Source organism: Leopardus geoffroyi, chromosome B3 (genome assembly GCF_018350155.1).
Source record: "Leopardus geoffroyi isolate Oge1 chromosome B3, O.geoffroyi_Oge1_pat1.0, whole genome shotgun sequence".
Taxonomy (NCBI): Eukaryota; Metazoa; Chordata; class Mammalia; order Carnivora; family Felidae; genus Leopardus; species Leopardus geoffroyi.
In genome coordinates this window covers 106,279,008-106,301,438 of record NC_059337.1, presented here as the reverse complement: position 1 = coordinate 106,301,438, position 22,431 = coordinate 106,279,008, and the positions used below count along the sequence as shown (strand labels likewise).

General features: G+C 40.2%; 1 protein-coding gene across 5 annotated transcripts in view; it reads right to left on the bottom strand.

Moving 5' to 3' along the window:
• Window positions 1-22,431, bottom strand: part of DAAM1 (dishevelled associated activator of morphogenesis 1) — a 176,534-nt gene that overhangs the window by 136,137 nt on the left and 17,966 nt on the right. For 2 of the 5 annotated variants that reach the window (XM_045451122.1, XM_045451125.1), the window contains exon 2: window positions 16,809-16,891. The exons of the other annotated variants lie outside the window; for them this stretch is intronic. The gene's annotated coding sequence lies outside the window, so the exon portion shown is untranslated. The remainder of the gene's footprint in view (window positions 1-16,808; window positions 16,892-22,431) is intronic. 5 annotated transcript variants of the gene reach the window in all.

Below are 22,431 nucleotides of genomic sequence, written 5' to 3'. Positions count from 1 at the left end.
GACTGACTGTTCTCATTGCAAAGACATAAAGTGACCATTTCAAATGGGATTTTTTTTAAAGAAAGAGAATTTCCCGTTATTAAGCATAATTAAGCCTATTTTCCCAAGTCTACTAGGCTATTCATTCAATGAAGTGAGGTCTGTCTCCTCACCATCTCTGAGTAGCAGCTGTGTGCATGTTCCACCAGAAATCTTTCAAAGCAGTTGGCTGGTTTGGACAAAACGTAATATTCCTTGAAAGTCTGGAAAGATATACCATATGGCTTGGTTTGCCATCGTCAAAGTAAATGGAGGACTGTTTCACTGTAGAGAATTTTAACGTATTGCTGAATAGCCACAAAAATCAATCTTTTTTTTTTTTTAATATTTGTTTATTTACTTTGAGGGACAGAAAGAGAACAACACTCGAGAGCAGGGGAGAGGCAGAGAGAGAGGGAGGAGAGAGAATCCCAAGCAGCCTCCACACTGCCAGTGCAGAGCCTGACTCAGGGCTCAAACCCACAAACTATGAGATCATAACCTGAGCCGAAATCAAGAGTCAGATGCTTAACCAACTAAGCCACCCAAGGGTCCCTCAATCTCCTCTCTCAATGCCCTTTCCCTTTCAAATTTTTTAAGGGATTTATGAATCTGAAAAAACAACGTTCCATTTTTAGATCCCAAAATACAAGAAGTCAAGAGCATTCGGAAGAAAGGCCAAGACAGAGGTGCTCTGATAAAACCATGACTCTCAGCGAACAGCCAAACTTACGAAGCACGAGTAGTTATGGGATATTCTGGAGGGATGACAACCAACTGGCCTTCACTGAGATGTGATGAGGCACAGATCTGCAGAACAAGGTCCCCTCATTGGTGAACACCGTGTGATGACGGGTATGGCATGGACGTTCATAAGCAGACTTGAACAGGCCATAGAAGAGCGGTGTTGAAAAGTATGCTGAAGCGTGAACCTTCAAAAGCAACAGCAAAGCCAGAGAAGAACCAGCAGACAACTTCCCCAGAGAATTAACTTGCAATCAGTTTCCTCACCATAAAGCAGGCATAAAATAGTAGTAACCTTCAGGGTGGTGGACACTTTACTAGGTGCTCAATAAGCAGTACGCTCATCAAATGCACCAATCATTTCACATGTTTTACCTCACTGAATCCTAAGCCCCGAAATAGGTCCCATTGGGCCACGCTTACAACTGACCAGAGACAGATGCTCAGAGGGGTTATATAATTGCCCCAAAATACTTGGCTGGCAAATGGCAGCACCTAGATCCAAAGCCAGATGGCTCCAAAGTCTACATGCAACAGAAGTTGCCTATTGGTGGTCCACAGACACACTTTCTTAGACCTACTCAGTGTTGACTAATCCCATGGTAGCAGCTAATGTTTGTTAAGCATTTACTATATGCCAGACACTGAGTTCTTTTCATCAAGTCCTAACTGCAAGTTTATGATGTGGCTTTTATTATTGGCACTGTTTTACAGTGAGGCTCTGAGAATTAAAGATTAGGTCTAATGTCCAAAGTCGCATAGCTGATAAATGGTGGAACTGAGATTTGAACTCTGGCTGTCTGGTTCCAGAGCCAAACTCTTAACCACTAGACCAAACAGTCTCCTTAAAAAGTAAAAACGCTTTAAAATACAGTTTTATTAATTGCCAAATAGTTGGATATCCTATTAACACAGAACTTTCGTTCCCAAGCAACGACAATTTGACACACAGTTTGCCATGGTCCCAGGACTCCCTACTCTTTCTCCAACACCAAGACGAGGGGCCAGCTGCCATTTTTCATCATTACTGCTTGCATTTTGTTTTCTCATAAAAGAATTAGGAGGAAGGTAAAATAATTCTCAGGCTTGCATTTCTATCAAAAGTGGTAAACAGAAGACAGTAAGCCACATGTCCAAAGAAAAATGGGAGACAAGTGGACACGAAGATTCTTCTGTGTTTAATATGCAAAACGAATGACTGCTTTCCTTCCCATGCTCAGTTGCATTACCTACCTGCTAGAAACATTTGAATTTGATCTGTCTTAACCTCTACATCATTATAAGCAGCAAAAGACATGTTGACAGCAAGTATACAGCTGTGCAAGAGAGAAAACTTTTAATTCTGTCAACAGGATGATGGAAGGAGTCCCACCTGCCACAGAACAATGCTTCTTAAATATGACTTAGAAGTCTCTGGTCAATTGAATATCTGTTTTGTTTTTTTAAGTGTATATTGCTTGGATAGAAAGAAACTCAGCCCCAGGAAGAGGCTCCATGTTACCCCATGGAACACTACTACCTCCTTGGGCAAGGGGACCCTTCTTTGAAAATAAGTACTCTCAACCCCCCTGTCACCACCACCACCACCCTGCTTGCTTAGCTGCAATGTTAGCTTCCAGCTACGCTAGTCAGTATACTACCCCAGTCAGACTCCCAAGTTGACTACTACCTAAGTCTAATTCCACTGTGGCTCTGTGGGGGACTTATTTGTAAGGAAATGGTAGGAGGCCCACCCTGATACCTGCTGTTTCACAGAGAAATAACGGATTTGTCATGTGGGTTGCCCTATCTACATCTCAGCTGAAATTCCATTTGCAAGGGAAAGAGAGTTAATGGGCCTTAAATGTCAAAATCCACTACAGTATATACCAATAAGCTGACAGCACTAAATTTACTCCAATGCTGTTCCATTGTCTCACACATTCTGCTATTAAAATGGGTGGTGGGGGAGAAACTTGTTTGGTATTCATTTCAACCTAGTGAACTATTTATAGGCAGGAAAATCACCATGGCTACCTATGCCCCAACGCATAGGCCCATATTGGGCTCTGTGCTGCCTCAGCCTGGAGCCTGCTTCAGATTTTGTATCTCTCTCTCTCTCTCTCTCTCTCTCTCTCTCTGCCCTTCCCTGGCTCACACTCTCTCTCAAAAAATAAAACGTTAAAAAAAAAAAAAAAGAAAAAAAAAAAAAAACGGAAAGGAAAGGAAAGGAAAAGAAACACCCTGTGAGGAATCTTTTAAACCAGTCCACTAAATGTTTCTTAGTTTCAATACTTGTTGGCTCATCACAGCTACAATCCTCATAATATAATCCTCATTAGAAAAAAATCTTATCACATGAATTCTCTAACATTTTCTAAATGTAATATAACATAAAAGAAATCGATAAAAAAAATTAAGGTGTTTTAGAATTCAGAGGAAAAAAGTGGAGGGTATTCATTCTACCAATGGACTGCTACTTGCAACTAGGAAAAAATAAGTTACTTAAAACTAGAGGTAAGTCTAAAAGTAACCGTTTGATCTACAACACTTAGGGGAAGGACAGAGGGAAAAGGTAGGCAAGGAAGACAGGATTTATTCAGATTACAAAAGAACATGTGTACTGAGTGTGCTGGCTTCCAGGTGGTTCTTGAGTAAAGACAAGAATAAGGAAAAGCCATCAAGCACAGCCTACATAAATATGACCCTGGCCCTGGGGAAAAAAAATCTGAGGAATGAAGCCCAAATATAGGAGCACGATCTAAAAATAACCCTTCTGCTTCTACAGAGGTATTTTCCTGTTAGCATTTATTTGAAATGTGTGGGAAGACAAAACCGTTTGAGTTAAGTGAATTTCCAGATATTATCAAGTAAAGTGATGCTCTAAACCATATTTGACCAATAGTAAAAATGCAATTTCTCCTTCCCTTAGTTTTCTCTTGGGGGGGGGGGGCAAGGGGGACACAAAGGCCAGTAATGGGCAAGAATGTCATTTCTAAATTCCCTGATAAACTGATATTGTCAGATAAAACATCTTAATACCTAACATGTCACAGGAAACATTAGATCCTTGGAATCGTGTGAGAACCACTATAATTATTTTTTTCCATAAAGAAAGATGAGTAGAAGATGACAGAATGTTGACACTGTGATTACATTTTCCTATCATGCCACAAATTTAAAAGATTTCAGTATCACTGCCTAGGGTGGGTTTTTTCCCCCTTAAAACTAAAAAAAAGGTGCTAAAAAATACAAAACAACTTGTGGGTTGACATATGTAATTCTAGCACTTCTTCAAAAAAATATTTAAGGGGTAACTACTAGTAATCACATCCTATGCTCTGTGCTGCCCCTGTTTGAAATCAATCTTTTCCCCAATGGCAGTTAGAAAAAGACAGCCGTACTTTTGTTCACCCACACTTTAAAATTAGATAACTACAATGGTGGTGCAAAAAAGAAAGAAATGGAGTACCAAAGGATCCTATTTCACTATATAAAGAGCATAATATAGAAGGCATAGGAGTATGTCCTTTGGTCACACAGGAATAACGGTCCTACTCTATTTCAGTACAAAGTAAAGACAGAGCTTGGTGGTAGTGACTGGGCATAAGAAGTCACGAAGTCCCACTGTGAAAGCCTGCCTCAGGAGCAACAAGTACCACCCGATAGTCCTGGGTGTGCACATGGGTGCCCAGCAGTGGCAGCATCACCGAAAATAAAACCCCATCCCTGCCCTTAAGGACAGTCAAATTTTAGTGGAAGAACTTTAGTGCGAACAATTTCTCCTAATTGTGCTCAGGAACACCAAATTCGGTCTGGGACACTGGGGAAATCTGCACAAGTATGTGGTTATAGATAACCTCCCAAGAATCCAGGCCCATGTGCAAACCTTCCTGTGTGTGTGTGTGTGTGTGTGTGTGTGTGTGTGTGTGTGTATAAAATATCATATCATATATATATCATATACCATATCATATATCATATCATATATCATATATATATGATAAGCTGATGCTGTCTCTAGGTAAAACACCTTAATACCTAACTTATGTCAGGGGAAACATTAGATCCTTTGAAGGATATATACATACACACACACACACACACACACACACACACACACATATATCCGTATATACGGATATACATACATACATACATACATATCTGTATATACGGATATACATACATACATATACATACCTACATACATGTATACATACATAATTTTTTTGCATACTTTATGCAGCATAGGATGGACACTTACAGGGATGTTCAGAGTTGGAACACATTAAACTTGCAAATCACACCTCTGATACCTAGCCATCCCAAACAAGTCCATCAAGACCTTCACACAAACCTCGATCTCAATCTCATGGCCAGTTGTTTCGGTTAAACAATTTAAAAAACAAGAAAGTGCCCTACATAGGTAGTCTATAATGGAAAAGGAGAGACTTCCCTCTCTTTCACTAAAAGCACATTTTCAGGAGTGAGGGACAGAAGGAAGGAAATGAAAGGCACACCACACCTTTCCTGCTCATATAGAAACCCATTTCTGTATGGTGGTTCATAAAGTACCCACTGTATTTATAATGGAGTCCATATAAAGAATTAGAAGCTAAAATTAGAACATATGTTAAAAGTATTTCATATATTAATTAGACTATGGGGAAATAAATATTTTGACTCAAGTACTTAGTTGTTTCACTGAAAATTCTACAGACCTGTGCTGAACATTTTTTTTTTTATTAAAATAAAGAAGTGAAAAAAGAATCTGATAGAAACAAGACCAGAGACCACAGCTTTGTAGAACTCCAGAGGCACCATTCACACTACTTTCTGTTGGTGGAGTTGGCCAAGACCACCCTAAGTAGACACATGGCGGCCCTGAAAATGATACAGGAATGCTATTGCTATTGAGTGCCATGGCCCATCCCTAGATTCTAGGGCAAGGGCCCTTGTATTGTATTTGCAGGACAAGTGCCTCCCTTTCTAATGAAGATACCTTCCTCCTTTGCTGTTTCTCAACTTCAATTTCTCTTATTAGTAAAAGGGGGGTTTAACCCATGCTGGCAGATACATGGACAAAGGATGTTAAGTTCTCCACCCCCCCCCCCCCCAATTTTAGAGAACTGAGAATCCTGCTGAAAGCTAGTGTCATTTTTGCCTATCTAGCACACAGATTTTATAGGGAATCACCTATCCCTATTCCTTGCACTCTTGGGATCACAGCCCCTACCCCTCCAACCCCATGAAAAATGTGCCAATGCTGAGCAAAGACCTAGGATAGGCAAAGCAGGCTTTCTCTCAGGAATTTTATTTTATTTCTTTTTTTTTGTTTAATGTTTATTCTGAGAGAGAAGGAGAGAGCGCACAGGCTCCGTGCTGTCAGCACAGAGCCCCATATGGGGCTCTATCCTACAAACCGTGAGATCATGAGTTGAAATGAAGAATTGGACGCTTAACCAACTGAGCCACCCAGGAGCCCCTTTATATATTTTTTAATGTTTATTTTTGAGGGGGGGGGGCGGGGAGAGAGAGAACGAGCGGGAGAGGGACAGAGAGAGAGGGAGAAACAGAATCTGAAGCAGGCTCTGGGGTCTCAGTTGTCAGCACAGAGACTAACATAGGGCTTGAACCCATGATCCGTGAGATCATGACCTGAGCCGAAGTCAGACACTTAAACAACTGAGCCACCCAGGTGCCCCTCTCCCCAGAATTCTAAATCTCCACAGGTACCTGTGCTTTCCAGCTTTCCTGTAGGTATAAGGGCTACCTCATATTCTTCAGGAAAATTCTTTTTTTTTTCTTTTCTTTTTTTTTCTTTTTTCTTTTACTTTTTGCCTAAGTTTAGTTTCTCTTGCTTACATTCAAAATAATTCCAATGCAACAACTAAAAGAAAAAGAATAAAGTAGAGACTTTGGTGCTAGTTGGTGGCTTCTCTATGATCTTCCAGAGGTACCAAGTCAGCCCAGAGAACAGCAAACCAAGAAAGTAGGCATTAGTTCAATACTGTTCCACTAAGATGAATGTCCCAGGGGACAGTCTACCAAATGGACTCCAGGGAAAAATGTTCCAAGCTCCATTCTCAAACTACTGGAAAAAAACAACAAGTACCACATGGATAATTCAAATGCAAAAATATCATCACCAGGCAACTAAAATACATTTTGAGCATATATTCCATTGGATTCCTTGCAGTTGTTTTTAGCTGCCCCAATGCCCAGGCTTGTGTTTCTTAACACATGAAGAAGAGGGTTCAGTGAGTATAAATATCAATACACAGGCAATTTACTATTTTTTAAAATAAATGTTCATTCATTTTTGAGAGACAGAGCGTGAGTGAGGAAGGAGCAGACAGACAAGGGGATAGAGGATCCGAAGCAGGCACCATGCTGACAGCAGTGAGCCCGATGCGGAGCTCGAATTCACAGAGTTGTGAGATCATGACCTGAGTTGAAATCACACAGTCAACGGACTGAGCCACCCAGGGACCCTAATTACCCTTTTTACTAGTGAGATCGTACGTTTTATAGTACTGTGCAAATGACTCCATGTACTGTTTCTCCTTTGATCTTCACAAGCCCTCTCTAAGCAGGCAGGGAAGCCAGGTATCATTAATACACATTCTCCAAAAGAGGTAATTAGATCAAACCTTGCCCAGAATCATAGAGCTGGAGGTGGCAAAGCTGGCCCAAGGAGGCTCAAATCAAGATCTCTGCCCAACAAACCCAGTACTCAACTGCACACCCTGACAAATCCAGAATTTAGAACCACACTGTATTTACTCCCAGGGGTCCTCACAGGTAACGGAAGAAATGGAGCTAATAAATCTGTGGAGTAAGCTAGAGAAGGGAAGCACTGGGAAAGAAAGAGCCCACGCCCTACCCTGTGTTAGTGGGGGAAAAAAACAGTTTCAGCAGTGTTGCTTCACTAACCACATTCATTTTTTGGCTTCATCATGAAAGCTATTAATTATCATTAATGTACTCACTGTAAGTATCGTTGGAAACAATAATGAGTGTGGTTAATAAAGGAACCATGTAATAAGCCAGATCATCGTTCAAAACTAGGCAAACATCTCTGATACACAATATTCAATTTTAGCACTTAAATATTAACAAAAACAAAACACAGGGGCTCAGTCGGGTAAGCCTGGGTGGCTCAGTCGGTTAAGTGACCGGCTCTCGGTTTCGGTTCAGGTCAAGATCTCACAGTTCGTGAGATGGAGCCCCACATGGGGCTCTGCACTGACAGTGCAGAGCCTGCTTGGGATTTTCTCTCTCCTCTCTCTCTGTCCTTCCCCCTCCTCTCTCAAAATAAATAAACTTTAAAAATGAAAAAAAAAAAACAAACAACAACACACTGAGCATGTTTGCTCTAGAGTTAATCGATCAGTCAATTATAAGCTAAGTGCTATAGATTAAATACTTACAGGTTAATATAGGTAATAAACATATTGCCCTTCCCTTTCAGAAGCTTAAAATTAGTCCAGTTCCATGACTTCCAGAGAATAGAGCCATCGATTCTCTGACTTCCATGAATCTCTTCTCCAAATCATTCTATCTCCTGCCAGAACCTTCTGGTAAAACAAAATCACAGAAGGAGAGGCTTGAAATGTGGATCAAATGCTTAAAATCCAGAACTAAATGCAAGACAATACTTTTCAACGTGGCTCAGTAATGGGCAATATAGATGACATTCTGTGTTTTTAAAAGTTACATCCATAGCAGGAATCACTCTTGGGTCCAAACATAATCTATGGCTAACACCCAGCCAAGGTAAATGTATGCATTTGGAGCAAGATGTTGGCCCACAGTTAAGAATGAATAACAGCATGGCTAGATGCAGTGCTAAGGTCCCTGAGGCAAAGGAGCGGGCACCAAAGGAATACTAGAAAAGCAAGGCCCTGAGAACAAGAAGCTAGAGGAAGCACTCAATGAATCACAACACATGACAGCCAAGTTCATGTTCAAACCAAACGTTATGTGTTTACATGTTCATGAATATATGAAAGACATTGACACTAATTTATTATTATTTTATTTATTTTTTTTATTTCTTTCATTTCATTTCATTTCATTTATTTTTAACCGATCTAAGATCCAGTTCTAAAGAGTAGCAATTCCAGTTTTCTACATGTTAGCCCAGGTTCTATTCTTGGAAGAAAAAGTATTCTATTATGATATATGTATAGATGATATATACAAATTTACCACGGGCTTAAGAAAAAGAAAGTACTTCCAATGATAGATAAGCAGGCATGAAACAAAAGCATAAAGAAAATAAGTGATTCTTCACGAAAGAGAGAATATAAAAGCTACATCTTGAAGTGCTGAACCTGAACAAAAAGTGCTCTTGCTTGTCCCAGAAGATAGCAGAGAACAAGAACCAGGATCCTCACACCATGGCACAGCAATGGTTTCCCCAAGGGGTTATGCCAAGAGCTAGCTACTTGCTACGGAGTTTTTCCAGCCCTTGGGAAAATATTATTTATAAAAAAATAAAATAAAAATTCACATAACCTCACCTACAATGTTTCTGAAAACAGGCTGGCGATGGGGGTGGGGGAGCTGGTGGTAGAACGTGTTAAATTCCTCTTCAGTATCACACCCTTGCCCTAAGAGGAATTTAGATATAATTTTGGTGTATACACCATCACCACCAAATGCACACATTAGAAAGAACACAGGTATATATTCTCAAGCAATTGGGAATTATTCAAGATAATGAAAATTAAAGAAAGAATGGTTCACATTAGCTAGGAAAGGTCTTTCAGTTAATTGCCACTTCTCTGTCCATTTACCAGAACCTTCCTGGAGAGCTAACATGTTGTATGTCCACGTTCTATGGCTTGTATGCAGTCTCAACCCTTGGATATTAGTTACACAAAAGCAGCAAGAACTTAATAGTCATATGTGGAAGGGTAAAGGAGGGGAGGACTTACACCCAATTCTTCTGTTCATAAATTTATAGCTTGTGAATTCAAATTTCAAGGTGGATAAATACGGTTAACAAATATCCAGTCTTAAAAATATCTCCTAACAACTAAAAGCCAATAGACGTAAATTTAAACCAAAATGAAACCTAACCACTCTCCCCCGCCCGAGACAAAGCCTGTATACCTGTGCCATTTAGGAAACAGGCCAATAGTGACAACCCCATCTTGGGTTTACCCACAACTCACTCCTGGAAATGGAGTTAGAGATCTCATTTCTAATGTAAGGGATGGTAGACAGTAATGTATTTATATATTGTTTCAGAACATCTAACTTGCACTGGAATATGAGCAAGTCTGATTACTGGACATACACAGCCCTTTGGAAACCAAACCATAGTAAGGAAACACTGCCCAGAAACAAGCAAAGCATGAATGACACATCCTGTTACTTCTCTCATTTTAGGCTAGGAATAAGCAGCAACAGTTTACCAGCACCCGAATTTACCTCTTTGCCGTGATTAATGTCTTGCCTGGATTTTATAGGATAGAGAAAAGTCTACAGTCAGCCAACTTTCCGTGGTGATGGACGTGTTCTATCTCTGCACTTTCCAAAAGAGTAGCCATTAGCCATGTGTGGCTAGTGGAGGTCTGAAATGTGACTAGTGTGATGGACAAATGCAATTTGTAATTAATTGTAACTAATTAGAATTTAAATAGTCACATATGGCTACTCGCTGCCATATTGGACAGCATAGAACATATTTTATTTAGAAGAATCAAACCTCAGACCTCTCATAACAATGACGTAATCAGAAGACCTCAAAGGTGAAAATGTCACAAAGAGACAAAAGGATGATTTTCGTTTATCGAGTAACACTGGATTTACACTGGATAAAATGTAACACAGATAAACCCACTTAGAGTACTCAGGTTGAAGGTAGCTGTATGAAATGCTGTGGTGACTGATGCCTTCGAAATCAGTCACTGACACTCACAGGGAGCTAATCCTGAGACCTGGCAGATCACACAGTCTGCCTCTCTGAGTTCACTGGGGCCAGTAACAAAAAAGGCACATATACAGATTAGGAAGAACCAGTTTTCTGCCCCCCACCACATGAGAACCAGCCTTTTTCAGACAGTTTTCTTTCTCCCAAGACCAGGTCAAACACAATGCCAGATGAACAAATATCTGCTTAGAACATTTTTAAACTGCAGGAAACTCCTATCTGGGGGAATATGGGAAGGTATTATGAACTCTCAACCCAGTCATGACTGGACCACAGTAAGTCAAAAGAAATACATTATGTATAGGTTTAGAATTCAATTCTTTAAGTTCCAATTGAAGTCATTAAGCCAAATACATTAATTACTGTAGAAATTACACAATCGGGTAGCCAACAGACAACACATCAACTGTTACTCTAATCTTAAAGTATATCAATACTTCACGGTGATATGAAATTGACCCTTGAAATGGCTAAACCTAAAATCTTTTGTTGGGGGGGTGCAAATCTATGAAATAGAGGCATAATAAAATGCATAGGCAATTTGCAATGGGTGTAATAGATAGGCAGGTATCCAAAAAATCATACCCTCCCACATGCACACACACATATACATATATATATACACGCCCAACATCATTTTATTTTTTAACTTTTTTTTCACGTTTACTTATTTAGAGGGGGGTAGGGGCAGAGAGAGGGAGAGAGACAATCCCAAGCAGGCTCCACATTATCAGCACAGAGCCCGACACAGGACTCGATCCCACAAACTGAGATCATGACCTGAGCCAATATCAACAGTCAGAGGCTTAACCAACTGAGCCACCCAGGTGCCATCCCCCAACCTCATTTTAATGAAAGATATTGACTCGACAGAGATAATACAGGACACTGAATGCATGTGTCTGAGATGGACAGTTTTTAAGGGAAAAGAGATAGGATCATGAAGTCTTGCCCTGATTTAAGTCATTTCAGGGAGGGACTCTGGCAAGTCAGAGGAGGTATGACTATACAGCTCTCAGAAGAGCAGACCAGCTGAAACAGGGCTAGAGAGGCCCCAGGGAACAACACTCACCTTCTAAACCTGCCCCTGTGTCACAGAGACTCACACTGGTGTGTGAATGAAAATCTGGAGGCAATCCACCAGATTGCAAACATTCATGAAGTTCTTTTCCACAAGCATAGAAATAGGGAACGTAAGAAAAGCAATCATAAGAGGCAGGCCTTCTCTGCCACAGTGTGGTTTCAGCAGCAAAACAATCCGATTGCTTACTGCCAGTGTATAACCAAAAGTAACCAACAGTGGCCAGAAGACAGCGGGAGTTAGATCTATGTACCAGAACTAAGAAACAACATTGCTTGTTATTCCCTTCCCTGCCTGCTCCGCAGGTCCCACACAGAGCAAAGGATCTGGGATCTTGTCTCTGGACAGTGCACTGGCCATTTCCAGGATCTCTGAACCTGCCTGTTCTCTGCCATGGGGGATTATGAAAGGTCCTGTCATCCTGACCTCAGACACGGCAAACACAACCACCGCCCGCTACAGGCCTTTAACAAGCCTGAGAGGTTGCGGCCTGCAGAAAGCATGGTCTAGGCCAGTCTTGCCAGCAGCCCCGAGCCAGCTGACCAGCATCCAGTCACCGTTTCTTTTCCAAACACCGACTGAACAAACCTTGATTCAGCTCTTAGGTTACGCTCCGGCGGAGAACAGCACAGAGGAAGCACCGAGAGAATGACTGGAGAGAAACTATTCTGGGCATAAACCAAGTACATGTTCCTGTGGAATTGTTAATAACTCGGGGGTCTTTTATGTGTGTTTGAACCCTCCACGTCTAGCTGAGGAAAAGACATATTTCTTTTTTCTCCTCAGGGAGAATGAAAGCAGGAAAGTAAAATTCCTGGTAATGTCATATCCAGTCAAACAGGAAGGTTTGTACGCTCAGGGCTGAAAGGTTTCCAGCACTACACTGAGCCAGTCTGAAAATAATTTACTTGATTTTCATTTGTTTCATTTCCTCCAAAATCATCATTCAGGTCCCGGTTCCCATACCCACCAAGACAACGGGAGGCCTTCCATAAACACAACTAAAATAGACAAATGTAGTATCTAAGAAACACCTGGGATGTAAAGGCATTGGAATCCTCATTCACTGCTGGTGGAAATAGAAAATGGTATGGCCACTCTGGAATACAATTTGACAGTTCCTCAAAACGTTAAACATAGAGTCTCCAGCAATTCTATACTTAGGTATTTACCCAAGAACACTGAAAACATGTGTTCATGCAAAAACTTGTACACAAATATTGACAGCAGCACTGTTTGTAATAACCTAAGAATGGGAGCAACCTAAGTGCCCACGAATAAACAAAATGTGGTATATCCATAAAATGAAATATTATCTGGCAACAAAAAAGAATTAAATGCTGGTACATGTGGTGAATGGATGAACTTTTTTTTTTTTTTTTTTTTAATTTTTTTTTTTTCAACGTTTATTTATTTTTGGGACAGAGAGAGACAGAGCATGAACGGGGGAGGGGCAGAGAGAGAGGGAGACACAGAATCGGAAGCAGGCTCCAGGCTCCGAGCCGTCAGCCCAGAGCCCGACGCGGGGCTCGAACTCACGGACCGTGAGATCGTGACCTGGCTGAAGTCGGACGCTTAACCGACTGCGCCACCCAGGCGCCCCTGGATGAACTTTTGAAAACACTATCCTAAATCAAAGAAACCAGTCAAAAAAGGCCACATATCGTATGACTCCATTTATATGAAATGTCCAGAACAAGCCAATCTATCTATTTGGGCAGAAAGAGGATTAATGGTTGCCTGGGATGGATTTGGGGATGGGAGGAGGAGAAGGATGTCCACAGTCACAGATGACTGCTTATGCCTATGATGTTCCTTTCGGGAAAGTTGACAATGTGCTAGGATCAAGGGAGCCTGGCTGGCTCAGTCCAAAGAGCGTGCTACTCTTGATCTCAGGGTCGTGAGTTCCGGCCGCATGTTGGGTATAGAGATTACTTAAATAAAAAAACCTTTTAAATATTTTTTAAAAGAAAGAACATGTTTAAGAATTAGATAGTGGTGATGGTTGTAACAACTCTGAATAAGCCAATGAACTGGGACAATAACCATTTAATTTACTCTAAAATACATGATTTTTGTATGTGAAATATCTCTCAATAAAGCATTAAAAGAAAGAAGGAAGGGAGGTAGCAGGGACAGGAAGCAAAAAGCAAACAAAGTCAGACCTGAAATGTCTTACCCGGAGTGATAATTATTCTTCTCAGGGTATTTTTAACTTTTTATCTTGCCATAACCACAGACTCACAAGAAGTTACAAAAAAAAAAAAAAAAAAGGTACAGAAAAGTTCCCTGCTTCCCCCATTGGAAATAGCTTACATAACCATAACCATGATATATTATCAAAACCGGGAACATCACAGTTAACTAGACTATAGATCTTACTCAGATTTCTAGGGATGTCTCCCCCGCCCCCCCTCCACCCCCCAGGGATGCCTTTTAAAAACAGCTTCTGGGTAATAATCCTTGAGGTTATACTCCTACTCTTTTTACCAGTCATTCTGGTCAGATTATAGCCAACTAATCAGTAATTCCAGTGACAAAGACAAGAGTGGTGGACATTTTAACACGCCCTGGTTAAGAAGCCTAAATTACCACTAGTAAAAAATATTTCCACCAAAGCACATTAAGTCCATATATACTTGATGGGCCCTTCAGAGTCCTGTTGCTCACCAAACTTTTGCCCCGGAAGGCCGCTCGGTGAGTCTCTCTCTAGAGTGATGCTGGTGAAGTGCTCAGGTAACTAAAGCTCTCAGAGAGCCTGTCCTTAGCGGACCAAGAACTTGTAATTCGCCGTCCTAATTCTTCCTGAGAGGAAACGGTCTGTTGGAGAGCTGACGGTGGAAAGAGTAAGACAGCAGATAGCTATTTTAATTTCCGGGTGGAAAATGGCACGAAGAGACTCCTTCTCGAATGAGGTCTTCCACTAGGCTCCCCAAACTTCCTTTACAGTTCAGCTTCACGACTCAGGCACAAAAATTACCACTCAATTATCTAAGAATCAGTATTCTGATGTAACATCCTCCTATGTGCTTTTCTTCTTTCTCCTTTTACCTCCTAACTTTTCCCTCCACTGTTTTGGTAAAAAGTGACCTGGGCCAGAGAGAAGTGCTTTCCCTTTCTCATCATATCTGTTAAAACATATGGGAAAGGAAGAGGTTGAGACTACTGGCCAAAGCAAACCATTTTGGCTTTGCTGCAGTTTAAAGAAAAGCGTCTCCACAAGAGAGGGAAGAACCCTCCCAAGAGGGCGAGAAAGCAAGTGGCCTGTCAGGGGGTCTGTGGGAGCAGTCAGCACTTCCTGCCAACCAGGAAGAGGAGGAACCAGAAGCACTTAACATCCCACAGCCAGGTATGGGGCCCACCCTCTGCAATCAGTCACCAGACATTCACTCCAGTTATCCTGGATCACCTACAGCCCCAAACGGCCAAGGTCAACGAGGAAAGCAAGTCCTAGAAATCACAGCGGGCTTCGGAGGGACATTTGGCTTTGTGCTAATGCCACAGGCAGAAAAGGGTAGCCCAGGCCAGGTATGGTAAGTATCCTATTTGGCTGGGATCTTGATGGCATGTTGATTTTAATAATGGCAATAGATGAACACTGCAGAGAAATGAGTCCTGAAATGAGACCGTCCTTTATCAAAGGCAAAATCCAGGAAAGACACCAAAGACTCTGCTTCGACAGTGCTTAAACCCAGGACACGGGAAAGCACGCCACAGCATGGGAAGGAGAACAGCACTGGGAGGAAAGAGAAGGGAAGCATTCTTCTGCCGGTGCATCGCTCTCTACTGGTTTAAAATAAAGGTTAAAAAAAAAAAAAAGCTTCACCATCCCACCACCCAGCCCAAATAAGAGAAGCCCACACCCAAACAAGACAAACATTTACAAATATGTACACAACATAACCTTTTATTCAAGGGTGGAATAAAAATAGATGTGAGTCCCTCCCCTGGCATTATAACATAAACAATTTTTCTTTCCATATAAAGTAAACATTTTCTCCTTCCACATAAGTGCCCGCTGCACTCAGCTGGCAGTGGTGTTAGTTTACATCCTCCACTGGTCCTCTGAGCAGCAGCTCAGGTAGGGGGTTGAAGAGTGACCTGCAAATTGGACCATCGGGGTCCTCAGCCTGGCTCCAGAGTTAATAGGGTAACTCCAAACCACTCTGTGTAAAATGGGAAGGTGGGATTATCAGTGTTTTTCAATTTTTTTAAAGCTGTGAAACCCTTTATCCAAATGAAATCTCATGGAGAACCTCAGTATATAGAAGAGTTTGAATGAAAACAGCCTGGTTAGAGCCGGAAGGGGTGTGGGGAAAGGGGGACTCTCCCCACCTCCTAGAATTGGGACTCTACAGCACATAGTATGAAAACCACTGATGAGATAGATCCCTTAAAACGAAAACTCAATCCTACTTTAAAAATTTAAACTGAAGGGCGCCTGGGTGGCTCAGTCGGTTAAACGTCCGACTTCGGCTCAGGTCATGATCTCGCGGTCTGTGAGTTCGAGCCCCGCGTCGGGCTCTGTGCTGACAGCTGGGAACCTGGAGCCTGTTTCAGATTGTGTCTCCCTCTCTCTCTCTGAGCCTCCCCCGTTCATGCTCTGTCTCTCTCTGTCTCAGAAATAAATAAACGTTAAAAAAAATATTTAAAAAAATAAATAAATAAAATAAAAATTTAAACTGAAACCAAGAAAAAAAGACAAACTGGTATAAAGTAATGGTTTCTAATGCCTGTCTTTTGGTTGGCGGGGTGGTGAACAAAGGCAATAATTCATAAACACGAAAATGTCTCACACAGATATGTATGCCATCTTCCAAATGCATCTGTATGTTGGGATTCATAGCAAATTCATTTAAAATGCTACTGAATTCAAGGTCATGTGGGAATCTAGAATTTCCTTTAATTAAAAAGGAATCATCACGCTGGGAATCGCTACTAAAGAGAAGGCCACAATATTCCACTTGAATTAAACAAGTAAATCTCCGTAAAAAACCATCTGTGACTTTTTTTTATTTGAAAGATTCTACTACTTACAACGTCAAACCAGTGAGATCCCCTTGTCTGTTAGCTGTGGCTGTTAGAATATTGCTTCGAGAAGGGTTGAGGCCATGTCCAGGCTGAGTAGGAAAGAAATGTCACATTAGATAAGCATTAGATAAACACTGTCTGCCACGGCTGTGTGGGGAAGAGAAAGTGGGGGAAAGGACATGTGCATGTGACATCCAGACTGTGTCAGATAGGTATCTAAGAGGTTATTGGAGACCTGAGCTCTAACTCTATCATCATACTAAATTTATTAGTAGGCAAATCACTTACTCCAGGTTTCATTTTGCTAGGTCTAAAAAGGGGTCATCTTGACTTCTGATGCAGAACACTCAGGGCCAACTCAGACAGTGACTGCTATACTCCTTTAAAAGCCACTGGAGACAACAAAACTGTCACAGAACTGGTGAGCTAATTCAAACCTCACCATTTTACATCTGAGGAAATGGAAGCCCAAGACATTTGGCCAAAGTCACACAAGCAGATAGCAGTCTAAAGAATTTGCAGTCCCCCACAGGAGAGTTTCTTACTACATTAGCCATCATAATGTGGTTTGAAATTTTGACTTAATTGCTTGTATTAGTTATCCTACTATAATAATCAGGGCTTTCTGTTTGATACTATAAAAAAAAAATTATCGGGGCACCTGGGTGGCTCAGTCGGTTGAGTGTCCGACTTCGGCTCAGGTCATGATCTCACGGTTCATGAGTTCGAGCCCCGCCTCGGGCTCTGTGCTGACAGCTCGGGGCCTGGAGCCTGCTTCAGATTCTGTGTCTCCCTCTCTCTCTGCCCCTCCCCTGCTCACGTTGTCTCTCAAAAATGAATAAACGTTAAAAAAAAAATTTTGTTTTTAAATTCTCACTTCAAAAAAGTTCATCCCTCCCAACTAGATGATTATACTAAATAAACCATAGTGTTGTTGCCATAATATGGACATAGGTATTACAGGGCACCTGGATAGCTCAGTCAGTAGAGCACGCAACTCTTGATCTCAAGGTTGTTAAATTCGAGCCCCTTGTTGGATACAGAGATTACTTTAAAAACTAAAATCTTTTGCACTGCTGGTAGGAAGCAAACTGGTGCAGCCACTCTGGAAAACAGCAAGGAGGTTCCTCAAAAAATTAAAAATAGAACTACCCTATGACCCAGCAATTGCACTACTAGGCATTTATCCACGGGATACAGGTGTGCTGTTTCAAAAGGGCACATGCACCCCAGTGTTTACAGCAGCACTATCAACAATAGCCAAAGTATGGAAAGAGCCCAAATGTCCATCGACGGATGAATGGATAAAGAAGATGTGGCATATATATATACAATGGAGTATTACTCAGCAATCAAAAAGAATGAAACCTTGCCATCTGCAACAACGTGAATGGATCAAGAGGGTATTAAGCTAAGCGAAATTAGTCAGAGAAAGACAAAAATCATATGACTTCACTCATATGTGGAATTTAAGAGACCAAACACATGAACATAAGGGAAGGGAAGCAAAAAGAATATAAAAACAGGGAGGGGGACAAAACATAAGAGACTTAAATACAGAGAACAAACAGGGTTGCTGGAGGGATTGTGGGTGGGGGATGGGCTAAATGGGCAAGGGGCACTAAGGAAGACACTTGGGATGAGCACTGGGTGCTATACCTAGGGGATGAATCACTGGAATTTACTCCTGAAATCATTATTGCACTATATGCTACCTATCTTGGATGTTAAATAAATAAATAGATAGATAAATAAAATCTTTTTTAAAAATAATAAAATAAAATAAAAGTGTTTCTTCAATAGAAGATAAATTACACATTTGAGAATCTCAGTAAACACAAACCAAATAATAGTTGCCAATCTTGGTAGAAATTAATGATGGTGTATCTTACAAACTCTCAAAGCTTGGCATGCTTAGGACGAGTCCCTTTAAATAATGAAACCTACATAAAGCTACAAACTGTGACTCCATCAGTCATATATTCCACTTAAAACTTTTATGATAAGAGTTACCTGGGATTGGCTAAATCAGAAAATGACAGGGCCTCAGTGTTTTACATTTTTTTAATCTGTTTTTTGTAAATTCATAAAACAATATGGAACTCCTTGCCATTAACAAGAAAAGTACGTTTCAATTCTTTTAATACAGATCTTTATCAGCCACGGAATAAAAGACTTTATAATCTCTATTCTATTTCCTACAGGATTTTGCCATTGCAAATCAAGAAAGCGTTGTGGAAAATTAAGATAAAATATTTCACGGTCCATTTTGCATTGGAGATGTCATTTGTCCACAGAATGTGTGAATAAAGTGTCTGGTTTCCCACTTACAACTGCATTTGGTACTCTTGGAAATTCTGTTCCATCAGCCAATTTCACAATGAGTCAAGCCACTTGTGATCTGAATGGTGCCTAGGAACTAACGAATCAGCTGGGAGAAATATCCACTCTTCCAGGCTAGGAAGACATGAATTGACGTTTCAGAAAGGAGAGTGCCAAAGGAGACTCCTCCTCAGGATCTTGGCCCTTACTCTGGAGAATCCTCTCAAAAGCCTCTACACCACGGGGTCAGACCATGTCTCCCAACAAATACACAGGGAGAATCTGTCAACACCGGCCTTACCAGAAAGCTCCATGGGTTATGTTCCGCATTTTGTTTGTTACTTCGCGAAGGAGGACAGACAGCCACGGTGCCTCAGAACAGAGTCCCAGAGAAAAAGGATGTGAGCAGAGCCATGATAACACTAAGTTGTCTTCTCTAAAGTATACTGGTAAACACTGCATTCTATTCTATTCTATTACTGAATTACCATAACCATCTAAAATTAGTTTTAGAACATGAACCTCCCTCCTTGCTTGGAAGAGAACTATTTTCTGTTTAAATGAGAACAAACCTAGAGCACTTGAGGTAGGAGACAACCAATTTCCCCCACAATACGGACTTATGACACACTGGCATGAAGACAACTGGACTGTGATAAATACAGCATTTTTGGTAATATTAGGTGTTGTATAGGCAAAATGCTTTAAATATTTTAGCTAAGCATGTGAATATCTGTTTTACAATACGATTTATAAACAAAAAGCACTGGGTATAACCTTTCTTTTATCACATAAACCAGTCTAATATAAACTTCTGCCTCCCTCCTCATAATATTTGGATTATTTCATTGTTCTACCTCCTATTCTTCCAAACATGTGCAGTCCAACGGAAAAACTACATATCATCTCCCTGTCCCCTCTGCCTTCAGAAATGCCTTCTATGTAGCACAGCCTCACAGTCAGCAGAAAAAGCGCATATAGTAAGAAACAACTGGGGCCAACTCCAGGAAATGCAAATGGGCCATAAAATGACAGGAGCTGACCTAAGGTTTTCCTTCACATAATGAGGAAAGGGCTTGTTGAGATAAGTAATTATGTAAATCTGCACCCTGAGACCCTTAATCACAGAGAAATATTTTCGGTCATTTTAAATGTGCCTGAAGCTCTCATAAGTTTCCTTCTAACGGGTTCCATGATGGTTTACTGCATTCATGAAAAGTTCTGGGAGCTTCATATTTGCATTGCTAATTAATCTCTTATCTGTTTAAAACATTGAGATTTAAATAGATACAGGGGCAAGCAGGCCATCTGAGAAAGAAATAATACAAATGGCCTTGGGAAAAAAAAGTTCTATTGACCACATTTCTAAAACGCAAGTTAAAATACAATGTGATAGCATTTGCCAGTTGTTCAGTCACAGATAATTGTAAGATAACAATACTCAGCATAACATGTGTGAAATGAAAGATCCTTTAATACCCTCATTCAGTGTCGACTGGCAAAACCTTTCTTGAGGACAATTTGGCAGCACTTATAAAAAACTTTAAAATTCTATATCTTTTGACCCATTTATTTCATATCTAAGAATGCATCCTTAAAAAAAATCTGAAACATAAAAAAGATGTTCAAGTGGTTTTTAATGGAAAAACATTAGGAAAATGATTACCCTACACAGCACATAAAATAGAAATACATGCAGCCAGCTAAGACGTTTATTAAGAATTTTAATAAGTTCATACTCATTAGGATAACTACCATAAAAAAAAAAAAAAACATTTTTGTTGGTGGGAATGTAAAATGGCACAGGTGCTATTAAAAACAGTATGGCAGGATCTCAAAATATTAAAAAGAAAACTAGCAGATGAACCAGGCTCTGGGTTTATCGCAAAAAATTGAAAGCATGGTCTCAAAGAGGTATTTGCATACTCGAGTTCATAGGAGCATTATCCACAATAGCCAAGAGGTGGAAGCAACCTGAATGTCCAAAATGGATATAGTTGTAATGGATAAACAAAACGTGATGTAATGAAATACTATGCAGCTTAAAAAAAAAAAAAAAAAAAAAAAAAAGGAAGTCCTATCACATACTACAAAATGGATGAATCTTGAAGACTTTTGCTAAGTGAAAAAAGCCAGCCACAAAATAACAAATACTGCATGCTTCCACTTCCCTAACATACCTATGGTGTCACATTAATAAAGAGAGTAGAATGGTGGTTATCAGGGGCTGAGGCAGTGGGGGTGGGGGAGGAGAAAAGGGGAGTTGTTGAAGTGATACAGTGTTTCAGTTCTGCAAGGCTAAAGGTTCTAGAGATGTTTCACAACAAAGCAGATATACTTAACACTATGGAACTATATACTTAAAAAAGGGTTAAGATGGAAATTCCATCATGTGTTTTTTACCACAATAAAAAAGAGTTTTAGTGTCAACTATACTTGAATTTTTTCAAAAAGGTTTAATAACATGAAATATGCTTATGTCAATATCTAGTTGGGGGAAGGAAACAAAAAAAGCATAGATAATAATCAAAAAATTTTTGTAAAACTTCATAAAGATGTATGCCCCTAATGTTAACATTATTTGACTCCTTGGTAAGATGCTTCTCTATTCCTTTATACTTCCTATTTGTTTTCTTTCATATGGGTTCATATAGTAACCTGTATTACTTTTCTAATCAAAAAATAAAATAAATTTCCGACGTAATAGTTTCAAAATAGCCTTGATAATGGCCCATGCTGGGCAGGATAACATTTGTCAAAGGAGGGACTACTGTTAAGAAAAAACCTAAAATTTAGAAAGGGGTAAAACAGATGACTGGGTATCTTTTCAGTAGAATGCTATTTGTGGTCTAGCAGGTCCTACAGGGATTATCTTTGACCTTTTTTTTTTTTTTTTTCCTTTTAACTAGGCCAGTGGTTCTCTCAAGTGTGGTTTGGGAAGGCCTGGAGAGCCTCAGGCCTTGTCAGGGTGTTTATGAGTTCAAAACTGTTTTCATAATAATATCAAGATGTTATTTGCCATTTCTCTCTCATTCTCTCAACAAGTACACAGGGGAATTTTCCAAAACTTTCAATACTCATGATGAAGTCATCAATCCAGATGATAACATAAAATAGGTTTCATTATTATTTTTTTTAATGAAAGAACAGTTTTAAAGTTTCTCAGTTCTGATTCTAATCTAATTAATACATTACACAAATTTCTCTGGGTTCTTCAATACTTCATAAGATCAAAAACCCTGAAAATAAAACATAAGAGACTCTTAAATATAGAGAACAAACAGAGGGTTGCTGGAGGGGTTGTGGG